Source organism: Elephas maximus, chromosome 6, assembly GCF_024166365.1.
Source record: "Elephas maximus indicus isolate mEleMax1 chromosome 6, mEleMax1 primary haplotype, whole genome shotgun sequence".
Lineage (NCBI taxonomy): Eukaryota > Metazoa > Chordata > Mammalia > Proboscidea > Elephantidae > Elephas > Elephas maximus.
In genome coordinates, this window is record NC_064824.1 from 115,684,979 (window position 1) to 115,698,318 (window position 13,340).

The 13,340-nt window shown below is 39.6% G+C and overlaps 2 long non-coding RNA genes across 3 annotated transcripts in view; one reads left to right on the plus strand and one right to left on the minus strand.

Moving 5' to 3' along the window:
- The window catches only part of LOC126078079 (uncharacterized), a 470,413-nt gene that overhangs the window by 86,867 nt on the left and 370,206 nt on the right, over positions 1 to 13,340 (minus strand). The window lies entirely within an intron of this gene.
- Positions 803 to 3,154, plus strand: LOC126078080 (uncharacterized). The gene is made up of 3 exons (XR_007517958.1): positions 803 to 847; positions 2,644 to 2,770; positions 3,076 to 3,154. It is a non-coding gene; the product is annotated as an uncharacterized LOC126078080 (long non-coding RNA).

Here is a 13,340-nt window from a genome sequence, read left to right on the forward strand (position 1 = left end):
CCTCAGGCCGCTTATATGGGTAGGTAAGAACCCTGCTTAAAGGGTAGGGCAGTGTCAAATGTCAAGAATCTGTCACACCCCCTTAGCTGTTGCAGTTGAAAATAAGCTTCAAGTATGTACCCTGTTGTACTATGCTAATGAGGGCCTATGCTGTTGAAATGGGCCCACCCAGGTCTAGGCAGGGGTGAAAAGCTTTCAAAGTCCATGGACACCTTATGCCTGAGCCTAGGCAAAGGGGCTATGCCTGCTCTGAGGTCCCAGTTTAGGGGAGTTCGCAAATTATTTCTTCCTGTTTGTTACTTGTATGTTAATTTGTTCCCTCTCCTAAGCCTGGAGAATGGCTTGGGGTGCACGACAGGCCCTGTTTCTGAAGCCGGTTTGGTACCACAGCAGAGTGGGGAGGGGGTCAGTAAATGGGAGACAGATACTTCCCAGAGGAGGAAGGGCTTTTTTGACCCTGTGTGGTAGGTTAGATGTTTGCACTTGACTTTCACAGATCCAGCACTGCTTTCCCCTGGTTCCACAGGGTTGTGCAGACTCTTTACCGCTCGGTTTCCCCTGGTGTGGGAAACATGTCCTGATTACTACTGCTTGCCTCAGCCCGCATACACCAGCTGACCTAGCCTGCAGGGTGCTGGCCAGGTCAGGTCTGGCAAATCCTCCTCACTGCTGCTGAACTGTCTCTCCCTCTCCCTGCTGCTCGGTCCAACTCCTCAACTTTGTCTTTGATGTTCAGGGCTCCTAGACTGCCATATATAATTGATTTACTTGTTTTCTGAGGTCTTTATTGAAAGAGGAACCACAGAAACATCTGACTACTCCATCATCTTGGCCCCACCTGTCTGAGGTAGGTATGATTTTTAATCCCCATTTTATATATGAATGAAATAAGGAACAGAGAATTAGGTAACTCCCCCAAAATCACACAGTTGAGGCTAAATTCAAATCTAGGCAGTTTGACTCCAGAGCTTGTGACTTAATTTCTAAGCTTAGTTGTTTTTGCTATTATGTTTTAATTAAAGAGTTCCTGGGTGGTGCAAATGGTTGGCTACAACTGAAAGGTTGGCAGTTGAAATCAACTCAGAGGTGCCTTGGGAGAAAGCCCTGATGATCTACTTCAGAAAGATCACAGTCATTGAAAACCCTATGAAGCACAGTTCTGCTCTGAGACACATGGGGTCCACATGAGTAGGAATCAACTTGATGGCAACTTTTTTTTTTTTTTTTAATGCTTTAATTAAATATGTAAAATCCAATGAAAAATACAAAGGTGGAAAAGATCAGATTTGGTGAGGGAAGGAGCTACAGAACAAGTAATGTCTCAATTGGGTTTTAAAGAATGAATAGGAGTTTTGTGGGAAGAAGCAAGGAGGAGGTGCAAGACATGCAGTGAAAATGGCCAGTTAGAAGTGCCCAAAGAGAAAGTACATTGTAGGCATTGTAGGGACCACGAGAGAGACCAGTATGATGGGAGCAAGAGAACAGAGAGCCGGGGGCGGGGAGTAGGTGTCATCAAGGGCCAAGAATGGAAAGTCTGTGCATTGAATAAGCAGTTGAGACTTGAGCTTAGGCAATGGGAACCTGAGAAAGATTTTAAGAAGGCGAGTGAATGGTCAGATTTGCCTTTAAAGTATATCATTTGCTTAGTAAAGTGGAGGAATGATCGGCTCAGGAAAAGACTAGAGGAGAGGAGACTATATGTTTGGTAACTGAAAATCAACACAGATCAGGGCAAGCAGACCTGTGAGGAATTAGGAAAACCAATAACAGGACTTTCTCATTTTCCAGTTCTTCCTGAATTATCCAGTTTTATGCTTCAAGTGTTTCTGTAACCTAGTCTTTATAGACACAGCTAGTGGGTGACCATAGATATTCAAAGAAATCTATAAACTCCCCATCAGAGAGGACTCATGTGAAGGTTTGCAGCTGTCATGTGTAGTGAAATTTAATTTCCTTAAAGGAGCCCTGGTAGTGCAGTGGTTAAGCACTTGGCTGCTAGCTGAAAGGTTGGTGGTTCAAACCCACCAGCTGCTCCCTGGGAGGAAGTTGTGGCAGCCTGCTCTGGTAAAGATTACAGCCTTGAAAACCCTATGGGACAATTCTACTCTAAACTATAGGGTTGCTATGAGTCAGAATTGACTAAACAGCAGGGAGATGGGAGCAGGAAGGAGTCATGGTGCCACAAGGGTTCAGTGTTCAGCTGTGAACTGAAAGGTCAGTGGTTTGAACCCACCTGCCTCTCTGTGGGAGAAAAGACTTGGTGATGTGCTCTTGTAAAGATTTCAGCCTAGAAGACCCTGTGGGGATTCTATAGGATAGCTCTGAGTTGGAAATGACTCAATGGCACACAACAACAAACAACAATGGAGCAGGGGGCAAAACCTTTTTCATTTTGCACCAGGAGGAGGTCAATAAATGGTTGAGCTTGTCTTTGTATCCTGAGCTCTGACACTCGATTCACTCCAATAGAGAGAGATCTAGGAAAAGGAATGTTGTCCATGAGGGAAGGAAATGGACTGCCCTGGAGGCAGGAGAATTGATCCTTTCCTATGACACATCTGCTGTGCATGTGGGGCACTAAGCTTGAGAGTTGTCAAGTAACCACCTCTTGCACTTGTCTAATCAGAGTTTTATATTTTGCAGAGTTCACACGCATGATCTCATCTGAGTTGGATGGAAGCTGCCATTCACACCTCTGTCATCGGGACCAAAATACCTTGTGACTTCACTCAGCAGCTGGCTGAGGAGTGTGAGGAGCTCAGCTGCACAGGTGGCTGGAAGAGTAGGGAGGAGGCTATGGAACTATCTCTGAGCTCCACAGGGGGTAGAGAGGGGGGCAGCTATTGCTGGTGAGTGGGAAAGAAGAGCAAAGCCTGGGAAACTATCAAATGTAAAACTCTGGGGGGTTCTTAAACCACTCATGTGGTACATCTCCTTAAATCATATCCAACTGGGATGGAAGAGGGAGGGGAAGACACTCCAGGCCCTGGAGCTCTCTTGGGAAGAAAGTTCATTCTGCTTCCACAAGAAGTTTTGATACTTAATAAATTCACAGCTGTTTTTTTTTTTTTTCAGTCTGATCCGATTCTACCTGTTATTATCATTGTAGTCTGATTTCCTCTTCAAGATAATATCCTTTGGAAAATGGAAGCTGAATTATTAAATTTTCCCAAACCTTTTTTCAATGTGAACGTTCATATGTGATTCTTCATGGTGTATGTGGTAAAAGTTGGAGCTACAGAAGAAAGTGAAAGGCTCTTGAGGACAGGGAGCGTTCATAATCACTGGTATTCCTTGCACATTTTTTTTTTTTTTGCTTAATATGTATATGTTATATGGAAAATGAAAAAATAGAAAAAGAGAAAAACTGGGCAAGAAGTTAGAGAACACAGATATTATATACTCATAAATCCTTTCTTTCCACAAGTTCCCTACTCTCTAAATAAATGATCTCATTCATCAGCCCACATCTAGATTCTCTAAATACACCCCCAAGCAGTGCAGCTGACACATGGGGGAAAACCATAAGCCCAGTATAACACAGTCCATGTCTAAATACCCAAATCAGGACTAGGAACCGACACATATGCACCTTTTGCACACATTCTTTGGCTTCGGAAGTTGAGTGTTGATCTCCAGTCCACCCAAATGCATTCCTAGAGTGGAGAATGTACTACTGCCAAGAGGAATCTCCCCATATTTATCAGTGAAGAGTCAGGGACCAATGTGTCCCCCTGAGTTGAAGGTGGAATCAGAATGAAGGCATCTTCTCAGGGAAGATCAGGACAGGATGAGAGAACATGGGACATGTACTTGAGGAATTGACTCCCTACAGGCATAAAGGTGGCACAAGATCATTTGACTTCTTCCATCTCTAAATTCTGGTCAAGAATTCTTGGAGTTCTGTCCCCAGAACATAAATACATCTTGAAACATCTCTAGGAACTCTTGTTTAACAAAGCGCACTAAAAATCTGAAGCACACTCCTTTGAATTTTTTCACTGGTGGAGTAGCTTCATCTTTTGAGGTGATATTTGATTTTTAGGAAAAATGAAGCCATTCGGAACCAAAGTTGGTGAATGACTGAGCTGTGAGTGGCACCTGTGAGAAAAAAAAGGTAAATGGGAGCGAGAGAGAGAGAAGGAGTGAATACAGACACACTCATTTCCTACTCTAGTGAAAGATTTGGAAGGATTTCAAAAATTGATTGAAATATAGCCCCATGGGGGGGGAAATGTGTAGAGCTTTCTATGTGAGATTGAAAGGTGACATTTACTTGGAAGAATGCATTGTTAAAAACAAAATTAGTTTTATGACCCAGGTATAATCCAAAATGCACAAAGGATGACTATGTTGTCAATAATTTTGCACATTTCATTTAGACATATACATTTACGTGTGCTTGCATGGATATCTAGCAGCTTTCAGAAGTTGATACCCATGCTTCTCTTGAATATGACTCAGTTACTCTTCTTTTTCGTATACCACTCTGTCTGGCAGTGTGAGTCTACCATCATTGAGTATTTCCCTTCTGTGAGCTTCAAAAATATATATATTTTGTGAAAATCGTAAGGAAGATATTAAGGATTCATGAGGCGAGGCACACATATAATTTCTAAGCCCTTCTCCCTGTTCCCTTCACATCTCGTTTTCTTTTCTCTGAGGACTGCCAGAAGAAATCATATTATCATTATATTAAATAATAATTCCTGACTTTCAGTTCTTGCTTTATGACCATCTTGGATATAAAAGTGTGTTTGCTCAGGGAAAATGGATCACAGATTGCTAAACCGGCTCCTCACCGTGCAGTGGTTAAGAGTTGTTTGTTTTTCAAATACCTTAATTGTATGGTTTACCAGAAAAGAGCAGCACTGAAAATTATATCTCTGGACTAAATGCAACCAGATGGACAAAAACAACAAGGGGTTTGAAGAAGATAAATGTCCCACAATCCCCCTGTGGTTGGTTTTATCGCCAGTTAATTTTATAATAGCTTCTTCTGGAGCAGGGGAATATTCCACTGGGGTAGGAGTGGTCCCTCAGCAAAAACCAAGCAGCCTCCAGAGGGAAGGGTCCTCTTTGCAGCCTATTTGGGTATAATTGGAGTAGATGTATTGGTTTGGCGGAGCTGATGGGAGGTAGAATTTTAAGACCAAGAACATTAACACAGCTCTCTTTGTTTTATGCTTTTCATCGGTTTTTGTTTAGCAGTGCCTTTTGCTAGATATATAGGAAGGGTTTTAACCTGGAGTTGGTGGCTAGAACTGAGGAGGTGAGAAGAATGGTATTAAATGACTTGGTTGGCCATCTGCAGAAGTTAGGATTCCAAAAGCCAGAATTGCTATTGGAAGGATACTGCATATTGAGTGAAGGTCATGTGAACTTATCAACAGACTCAGGATGAGGCTGGCCTTTGGATTTTTGTCCCTCTTCCCAGGACCACAGAGTGTCCAGGCGAAAAACCAGTGCTGTGGGTATGCCCTAAACTCCAGGCAACCAGGGTGCTGGATGGTTTTCAGGCCATAAGTAGTTATTATATACTATTTCATGTAGTATATAATAAACATATTGGATTCATGGTTGGACAGTGGTGAGGGTGTGGGGTGAAAGTCTAGAAAGAAATGTAAATTGAAGACCTTATTGACTCTGTTCTCATGAAACATCTGTGATTTTCTGGGATTGGTTGAAAGATCTCACCATTTTGGAAGAGCTCTCCCTTTTGTATCCCTCTTATCCCAACAGGAAGTCCTTGAAAGTAGACACAAAGAATTTAAGGTGCTGTAAGATCTGGATTAAAGAAAATATATAAATTGTGCCTGGAGTCTCCTGCAGTTTGAGTAGGCTGATAGAGTTCAAATAGAATGGTCAAGCTGACATGTCTTCATTTTTTCTTCTAGAAGACAGTCTCTGTGCCTATGTAATTTGATAGTCAAAGTCTCCAGTGATTATCTCATGTAAACTCTTCCATACTCCCTTCAGAAGGTTCTTTCCTTTCCCTGAAATTTCCCTTCAAATCTTTGCCCCTGAGTTCTCCTCTACCTGAGGCCTTTGGTTCTGTTACTTCCCTTCTCCCTCTTTCCCTCCCTACTTCTCTTCCTGCCTTCTTCCTTTCCTTCCTCCTACAAATATTCATTGAGTATCTACTATTACACTAAGCACTGGCCTTTTCCTGGCTAAGTCTTCTTCCTTTTCCTGGCTATGTCACCGTGAAAGAAACACACACGCACACAAACAACATCAAAACTATCTGTGTGATAGCTAAGTGAAAGCCATGTGTATTTGTTTATAACCACCTGTTATATTCTGGAAAGCTCTAGTCTAGGAAAACTTACAATAAACATTAAAAGTATTTTTATATTGTGGGTAAGGAAACCAGGTGCTGTGGAAAAGATAAGTCAACTCCATGTTTGAAGTTAGTATTTAAATTGCATACCATAAAAGTCTTCTTAGAGAGGCCCAACAAATATGGCTTTCAGCTTTCTAGAAGCCAAAATGAAGAGACAGAAAGAATGCATATGGTGTATGTAGTTGTAATTTCAATTTCTGTAGGAATGACTTGTCAGCAGGTGAATTGAGTATGTGTGTGTAGGTCACACATTCTTTGAGAAGGTTGATAAAATTAATATATCTCTAGCCAGACTACTCCAAAAAAGAAGACAAAAATTACCAGTATCAGGAATAAGAGAAGTGACATCACTATAGATTCTATAGATATTAAAATGATAATAAAGGAATATTATGAAAAACTGTATGCCTATAACTTCAACAATGTTTACTTGTGTTTTATTAACTATGCAAAGGCATTTGACTGCATGGATCATAAGAAATTATGGATAATATTGCAAAGTATGGGAATTCCAGAATACTTAATTGTGCTCATGCAGAACCTGTACATAGACCAAGAGTCAGTAGTGTGAACAGAACAAGGGAATACTGAGTTGTTTAAAATCAGAAAAGGCATGCATCAGTGTTGTGTCCTTTTGCTATGTTTATTCAATCTGCATGCTGAGCAAATAATCTGAGAAGCTGGACTATATGAAGAAGAACGTGGCATCAGGATTAGAGGAAGAATCGTTAAACGACCTGCAATATGCAGAAGTCAGAACATTGCTTGCTGAAAGTGAAGAGGACTTGAAGCATTTACTAATAAGGATCAAAGACTACAGCCTTCTGTATGGATTACACCTTAACATAAAGAAAACAAAAATTCTCACAACTGGACCAATAAGCAACATCATGATAAATGGAGAAAAGATTGAAGTTGTCAAGGATTTCATTTTACTTTGGGTCCACAATCAACACTGTTGGAAGCAGCAGTCAAGAAATCAAATGATGTATTGCATTGGGCAAATGTGGTGCAAAAGACCTCTTTAAAGTGTTAAAAAGCAAAGATGTCGCTTTGAGGGCTAAGGTGCACCTGACCCAAGCCACAGTATTTTCAACCACCTCATATGCATGCAAAAGCTGGACAATGAATAAGGCAGACCGAAGAAGAATAGGTGCTTGTCAATTATGGCGTTGGCAAAGAATATTGCATATACCATGCACTGCCAGAAGAACAAATAAATCTGTCTTGGAAGAAGTACGGCCTGACTGCTCCCTAGAAGCAAGGACAGAGAGACTTCATCCGTGTCCTTTGGACATGTTATCAGGAGGGACCAGTCCCTGGAGGAAGACATCATGCTTGGTAAAGTAGAGGGTCAGCAAAAAAGAGGAAGGCCCTCAAAGAGATGGACTGATACAGTGGCTACAACAATGGACTCAAACACAGCAAGGATTGTCAGGATGGCACAGGACTGGGCAGGGTTTCAGTCTGTTGTCGCTAGAGTAGCTGTGAGTTGGAACTGACTCCCTGACACCTCATAACGACAACGAGAAACTACATGCCTATAACGTCAACAGTTTAAATGAAATGTCAATCGAAACTCTCTCAAGAAGACATAGATAATGAAATAGTTCCATATGTATCAAAGAGATTGAATTGGTGGTTAAAAACCTTCGTACAAAAAAAATTCCAGGCCCAAATGACTTTATTTTACCAAAAATTTAAGGAAGAAATAATATCAGTTCTGCAGAAACTCTTCCAGAAAACTGAAAAGCGAGAAACTACTTCCCAACTTATTCTATGAGGCTTTGTCGTTGTTGTTGTCAGGTGCCGTCAAGTCAGTTCCGACTCATAGCAACCGACCGGAAGAGATACATATTTGTGCCCACTCCAAAGAAAGGTGATCCAACAGAATGTGGAAACTGTTGAATAATATCTTAATATCACACACCAGTAAATTTTTGCTAAAGATAATTCAAAAGTGGTTGCAGCAGTACTTCAACAGGGAACTGCCAGAAATCCAAGTTGGGTTCAGAAAAAGACATGGAATGAGGAATATCATTGCTGATGTCAGATGGATATTGGCTGAAAGCAGAGAGAGACCTACTGGAAGAGATCCATGTTATACGTATGAGGCTACTTGATACTAAAATCAGACATAGGTATTACAGTAAAAGAAAACCCGTATCCCTCATGGCATTGATGCAAAAATTCTAGCCAAAGTTTTAGCAAATCAAATCCAACACTAAATAAAATTAATACATTATGACCTAATGGGGTTTACCCCAGGAATGCTGGTTGTGGAAGGAAGGGGGATTATAAATGCACATGAAGAAACTTTTGGAGCTGATTAATATATTTATTCCTTGAATTTTACATATTCATATTATTTGACTTGACAGCAATGGGGTTTTTTATTATGTAAAAACTTATCAAATTATACAGTTTGAAAAAGTACAGCTTACTGAATGTCAATTATATCTTAAATTTCTTAAAAATAAACCTTTGACTTTCTAGTTTGGTCTTATGTTGGCACTCAGTCTTCTAAGAATGAAACATTTTTTTTTAATGTACAAGGAGATGCACAGCTCTTCACTGTAAAATTTGATGAGTTTTGATAAATGTGTACATTCATATAGTTACCATCCCAATTCACATATGAAACATTTCTATCACCTCAAAAATTTCCCTCATGCTGTTTCCAATGAAACTTCACACCTCATAGGAAAATACTTCTGATTTCTATTACCATGTTTATTAATTTTGCCTGTTCTTAAACTTCATAAAAAATAGAATATTATATTATGTACTCTTTTGATCCTGTCCTCTTTCATTCAACTTAATGATTTTGAGATGTGTTTGTGTGCCTGTAGTTAATTTTTTTATTGACTACTGTGAGGACAAGGCACTAAGAATTGGCTGGATCTGCAGAAGGAAGGATGAGGGTTAAATAACAGGAGGAACTTCTTGACAGTGAGAGCTGGAAGACACTGGGTATTTTTTGGAGGCTGTGGAATTTCCTTCCATGAATGTCCTTTCAGAAGAGTAAAAATTTTATTATCAATTTTCGGGTTCAAAGTAAGTTCAAAGTCACGTGAGTAAAGGGCTTCAAGAGCTCCAGAGAGGAAAAGAGTGGGACTATAGGCAGAGAGTTTCTTTTTCTTCGTAGTGTTGTTTGTAAAGCCTTGCGGTGATTTTTTTCCACTTAGAGGGCTCTAAGTGGAACAGATAGTAAGTGATATGAGTGCTGTCCTCCCATTTTACAGATGGGTAGACAAGACAATGAAAATCCTATGGAGCACAGTTCTACTCTGTCATACACGCAGTTGCCATGAGTCAGAATCGACTAAATTGCAAACGCTGGTGGTGGTATGGACAACTCATTTCCCAGTTTCTACTTTTAAGCTTTTTGCTTAGCTTATATTGTTTGCCTGAACCCTTATCCACTGCCCCAGGCAGCCACAAAGTTAAACAATTAACCCTAATTATTTTCAATAAACGGCTCCAGGGCAAAGCTTTTTTGCACTGGATGAGCACAAATCAGGTCAAATAAATTCAGTCTGACAAGTTGGGATCATCAGACAGGTCAAATAACGATGGCTCCCTGTGAGCAATCTTTGAAGGAGCTCTAAGCCCATCCTGCCCGCTTTGGTGGCTGCCAGGCAGCTGGTTTTACTGCGAGTGCACGCTATTGATTTTCAAGGCTACCACAGAGCCAGAGAGAGGAGGATTACAATAGGGCATGTTTAAATGCCACAAAGCTCACTGTTTGTCCTGAGAGTTAGCTGTTTTTCTTGAATAAATGCTCCCCAAATTTCTGCAAGCCTGTAGTTAATTTCTAGATTTTGGAAAATGTTGATTCTGAATTCTGTCACACTTTTCTCATCGCTTTAAAAGAGGAAGGAATTTTCAGAATTCCTTATTCCTCAATTTTTACTGACACCACTCTCCATATGTTTACTTCTGTAAGAACTATCCAACCATTTTTTCAAGTGGTTGTACCATTTTACACTCCCACCAGCAATGTAAGGGTGTTCCAGTTGCTCTACATCCTCATCAACATTTGGTGTCATCGGTTTTTTTTTTTTTAAGTCTGTTCAAATCTTTTACCTATTTTTTGAGTGGTTTGTGTTTCTATTGAAATGTAATATTTATATATATTCTGCATAAAAGTTCTTTGTTAGGTATATGTATTGTAAATATCTATTCCCACTTTTATTGTCTTAATGAGGACTTTTGAAATACAGAAGTTTTTCTTTGTTTTATGAAATCTAGTCGATTATTTTTCCTTTTATAGTTAATTCTTTTTGTGTGTTCTTTAAAAATTATTGCCTACCCAAAACCAAAAAAAAACCAAACCCATTGCCATTGAGTCGATTCCGACTCATAACAACCCTAGAGGACATGGTAGAACTGCCCCATAGAGTTTCCAAGGAGCACCTGGTGGATTTGAACTGCTAACCTTTTGGTTAGCAGCTGTAGTGCTTAACCACTATACCATTAGGGTTTCCTGCCTACCCAAAGGTAGCAAAAATATACTACTTGTTTCTTTCTAGAAGTTTCACAGATTTAGCTTTTACATGTAGGTCTATAATCTAATTCAAATAAGTCTGTATGAGTCATGACATAGAGACAGAGGTTCATTTTTTTTTTTGTAATATATTTATTCATTTGTTTCAGCACCAACTTCAGAAAATCCTATTCTTTCCTCATTGAATTTTCGTTGTGCTTTTAGTGAATATCAATTGTCACATGTGTGTTGGTTCATTTTTGGAATCTGCTAATTGATTAGCAGCTCCACTGATCTGTCTAGCTCCTCATATTTAAAATGGGGATAGTAATGATTACGTATAATCACCAAAGCTATATATTAAGCCTTGAAATGAGATTATATGAGTTATATAACTATTCATTTCTTTTTTAAGTTTGTTATGCTCTTTTAGGTTATTTGCATTTATATCTATATATTTCTTTTTTTATATGTATATACATATGTATACGAATATACTGTTAATTTTTCCCCTTCTACCTTTTTTATTGTGCTTTAAGTGAAAGTTTATAGTTCACATCAATTTCTCATACAAAACTTATACACACATGTTTATGTGACCCTAGTTGCTCTCCCTATAAGGTGACAGCACATTCCTCCTCTCCACCCTGTATTTCCCATGTCCATTCAACCAGCTCCTGCCCCCTCTGCCTTCTCATCTCACCTCCAGACAGGAGCTGCCCACTTAGTCTCCTGTGTCTACTTGAGCTAAGAAGCACACTCCTCACCAGTATCATTTTATGTCTTATAGTCCAGTCTAATCTTTGTCTGAAGAGTTGACTTCGGGAATGGTTTTAGTTTTGAGCGAAGAGAGAGTCTGGGGACCATGTCCTCTGGGGTCCTTCCAGTCTGAGTCAGACCATTAGGTCTAGTCTTTTTACTAGAATCTGAGTTCTGCACCCCACTTTTCTCCTGCTGCATCAAAGACTTTCTGTTGTGTTCCCTCTCAGGGCAGTCATTGGTGGTAGCCAGACACCATCTAGTTCTCCCAGTCTCAGGCTGATGAAGTCCCTGGTTAATGTGGCCCTTTCTGTCTCTTGGGCTCATATTTTCATTGTGTCTTTAGTGGTCTTCCTTATCCTTTGCTACAGGCCACTTGCTAGCTTTTAAGACTCCAGGTGCCATTCACCAAAGTGGGATGCAGAATATTTTCTTAATAAACTGTTCCACCAATTGACCTAGCTGTCCCCCAAAACCATAGTCCCCAGACCCCTGCCCCTGCTACTCTGTCCCTTGAAGTGTTTGGTTGTATTCAGGAAACTTCTTAGCTTTCAGTTTAGTCCAGTTGTGCTGACTTCCCCTGTATTGTGTGTTGTCCTTCCCTTCACTTAAATAATTCTTGTCTACGATACTGAATACCCCTCTCCCTCTCTCCCCACTCTTGTAACCATCAAAGAATGTTTCCTTCTGTGTTTAAACCTTTTCTTGAGTTCTTATAATAGTGGTCTCATACAATATTTGTCCTTTTGTGACTGACTAACTTCACTCAGCATAATGCCTTCTAGACTCATCCATGTTATGAGATGTTTCACAGATTCATCATCGTTCTTTATCATTGCATAGTATTCCACTGTGTGAATATACCATAATTTGTTTATCCATCCATTGATGGGCACCTAGGTTGTTTACATCTTTTTGCTACTGTAAACAGTGCTGCAATGAACATGGATGTACATATATCTATTCATGTGAGGGCTCTTATTTCTCTAGGATGTATTCCAAAGAGTGAGATTGCTGGATCCTATGGTAGTTCTATCTCTAGCTTTTTAAGGAAGGGCCAAATTGATTTCCAAAGTGGTTGTTCTATTTTACATTCCCACCAGAAGTGTGTAAGTGTTCCAGTCTCTCCACAACCTCTCCAACATTTATTATTTTGTGTTTTTGGATTAATGCTAGCCTTGTTGAGGTGAAATAGTATCTCATTGTAGTTTTGATTTACATTTCTCTAATGGCTAATGATCATGAGCATTTCCTCATGTTTCTGTTAGCCACCTGAATGTCTTCTTTGATGAAATACCTGTTTGTAACTTTTGCCCATTTTTAAATTGGGTTATTTGTCTTTTTGTTGTTGAGGTTTTGCAGTATCTTGGAGATTTTAGAGATGAGACGCTGATTGGATTTGTCATAGCTCAAAATTTTTTTTCCTGTCTGTGGGCTGTCTTTTTATTATTTTGGTGAAGCGTTTGGATGAGCTTAAGTGTTTGATTTTTAGGAGCTCCTAGTTATCTAGTTTCTCTTCTGGTGTTTGCGCACTGTTAATAGTGTTTTGTATACTGTTATGCTGTGTATTAGGGCTCCTAGTGTTGTCCCTATTTTTTCTTCCATGATCTTTATCCTTTTAGATTTTAGATTTAGGTCTTTGATTATACCATTAATTTCTATAAAAAAAATCTGCTGAGATTTTAATCTATAAATCTATTTGGGAAGAATTAATGTCATAACAATGCCGATTCTGCCAATCCATGA